Source organism: Mus caroli, chromosome 12 (assembly GCF_900094665.2).
Source record: "Mus caroli chromosome 12, CAROLI_EIJ_v1.1, whole genome shotgun sequence".
NCBI lineage: Eukaryota > Metazoa > Chordata > Mammalia > Rodentia > Muridae > Mus > Mus caroli.
The window spans coordinates 75,377,083-75,379,955 of NC_034581.1; positions in this window are offsets into that span (position 1 = coordinate 75,377,083).

Here is a 2,873-nt window from a genome sequence, read left to right on the forward strand (position 1 = left end):
TAGAATAGGGTGGCCTCAAACTCAGAAATCCACCTGCCTCTGACTCCCCAGTGCTGGGATTAAAGGCATTCGCCACCTTGTCTGCTAAGAAAGTATTTTCAGGCTCCCTAATTCTAACCTCTGTTCTCCCATTCTCTGCAGAGTATGTGGTATTTCTTCCTTGGTTTCAATCCTTTAAAGAGGCTCTGCTTATCTGAATTTCTGCCACCACCCAGACTTCTCTGGCCTTATTGATAAGGACACTGAAAATTTGTCAGTGCTGGTTTCTGTTTGGATTCCCAGGGCCCCTTTCGTGCACAGGTCATGTGGTGTCCTGTTGCTGCTTTTGTGACAGGGCCTAGGAAATCAGAGAAATGGGGAATAGGAACAGTTGGGCAGAAAGATTATTTTCTACTCTCAAACATCTTAGAACACTTCTGTGGGAGACAGGAGGTCCTGAGATTGTAATGTCCTTAGCATGGTGCGTTTATATAATGGCTTAAGAGTTGGCAGCTGCCAATCAGGAGGGTTGGGAGGAAGTACTTAGGCACCCTCAACAGATATTTTTTTTTCTTTGTCAGTGTTAAAGTTGTTTCCTATGACTGTCTTTTTTTGTTTGTTTGTTTGTTTTGTTTTTTTGAGACAGGGTTTCTCTCTGTATAGCCCTGGCTGTCCTGGAACTCACTTTGTAGACCAGGCTGGCCTCGAACTCAGAAATCCACCTGCCTCTGCTTCCCGAGTGCTGGGATTAAAGGCATGCGCCACCACGCCCGGCTTCTTCTTTTTTTTTTTTTTAAAGATATTTATTTTATGTGTATGAGTATACTGGTGTGTCTTCAGACACACCAGAAGAGGGCATTGGATCCCATTACAGATGGTTACGAGCCACCATGTGGTTACTGGGAATTGAACTCTGAACCTCTGGAAGAGCAGTCAGTGTTAACCTCTGAGCCATTTCTCCAGCCCCCCTATGACTGTCTTAGCTGGGCCTCAGACAAATCTGTGTGAGGAGACAAGACAGAGCCAGAAGAGAAAGTTAGGCAGATGACAGTTTACATGCTTTTTGAGTACAGCAGTTCTCCAAGCCCTTTCTAACAATCTGTACTCCTCATCAGACCATTTAAATCAATATTTCTGCCAGTAGGGATCCAGGTGGCAGGATGCTGTAAATATAGCAAGAGTGACGTCATATGAGAACCACCTCAGCAGGTGGTTTGGCCACTGTGTGAACACCAGTGAGTGTTCTTACACGAACCCAGATGGAAGAACAGATGTGTGGGCTGCTGCAGGGTGGCATGCTATGCAGTTACACAGCATGCTGGTTAGGTTTTGTTTTCTTGACACAAACTAGATTCATTTGGGAAGAGGGAACCTTAACGGAGAAGATGTTTCCGCCACCATATTGGGCTTTAGGCAAGTCTGTGGGGTATTAACATGCTAATTAATAGTGGATATGAGAGAGCCTAGCCCCACTGTAGGCGGTGACCCCCCCAGACAGGTGGTTCTGGGTTGTTTAAGAAAGAAGACTGAGCAGGGTCTCAAGAGCAAGTCAGTGTAGAACTGGAGGCCAATACTGGGTTCCTCCACTATTCTCTGAATGTTTTCCAAGCCACCTCCGTTGTGACTGAGAAATATGCTCTAAACTCCTAAGTATTTTCAAATTTCTTGTATGTGAATGATTACAACTTTAACCTACAGAAGCAAGTTTTCCCGGACGAGTAATGGTCTTTGCTTCAGTTCCAGCCCTGACTTCTTTTCATGATGGACAGACAGACTCTGAACTGTAATAAACCCTTTCTCTCCCAGGTTGGTTTTAGTTAGTGTTTTATTACATTTATAAAAGCAAACTAAGACACACAGTAAAAAACTAAAAAAAAAACCCTACACTCTAAAACAATAATAGTAAATATATAGTCATTTAGTTATCAAGTATTATGTACTGCACAGTACTGTGTGTTCTCTCTGGCCGGCTGAAGGACAGGCTTGTTTACACCGGAGACCATTGCCACAAACATGAGGAATGCATTATGCTGAGATGCTGTCCTGGTCACACTGTCATTAGGCAATAGGAAATTTCAGCTCTGTTGTGTGATGTTTCCTGGGGGCAAGAAAAAGGAACATCTTGTTACCTAAGGGAGAGGACATCTGTGGACCAAAGAAAGGAGTCCACTCAGCTCCAGCTTGGTGAGCCCATGAGTTTGCTGGGGTTACTTACAGGGCTTTGGGCGAGTCAAAGGCAGCGCACCAGCAAGCTCTCTTCCCAGTAATCATTCACTGCTGCTATGGCTTCTGGGAGGAGCCTTCCTCAGTCTTCCACGCAGGAATGCTGATAGGCCTGACTCCCAGAGGCTCTGTGGTTGGTCAACAGCTGCTCTGATTCAAGATGGGGATGTCCAATCTGGGGGAAACAGTTTTACAATAATCAGAGAGGACCATCTGCAAATGATGTGGTCTACCGTCGACAGAAATGAAATGTCTGTATTGAATGACTCTAGAGACGTTGCTATTTTAAACATCATTCAGGCATTTAAATAAAATCAGTATTTAATAAGTAAAAGATGGGCTTATAGGGTGAATCAGAATTCTGAGTCAGAAACAGAATCTCTCTCTCTCTCTCTCTCTGTCTCTCCTCAGACAGTGTTTCACCTCCGGCTAACCCTGAACTCACTACATAGAGTAGGCCACTTCCTCCCTCTGCTCCCAAACACTGGGATTAAAAACATACCTATCCAGTCTCCAAACGCTGACACCATTGCATACACTAGCAAGATTTTGCTGAAAGGACCCTGATATAGCTGTCTCTTGTGAAACTATGCCGGGGCCTAGCAAACACAGAAGTGGATGCTCACAGTCAGCTATTGGATGGATCACAGGGCCCCCAATGGAGGAGCTAG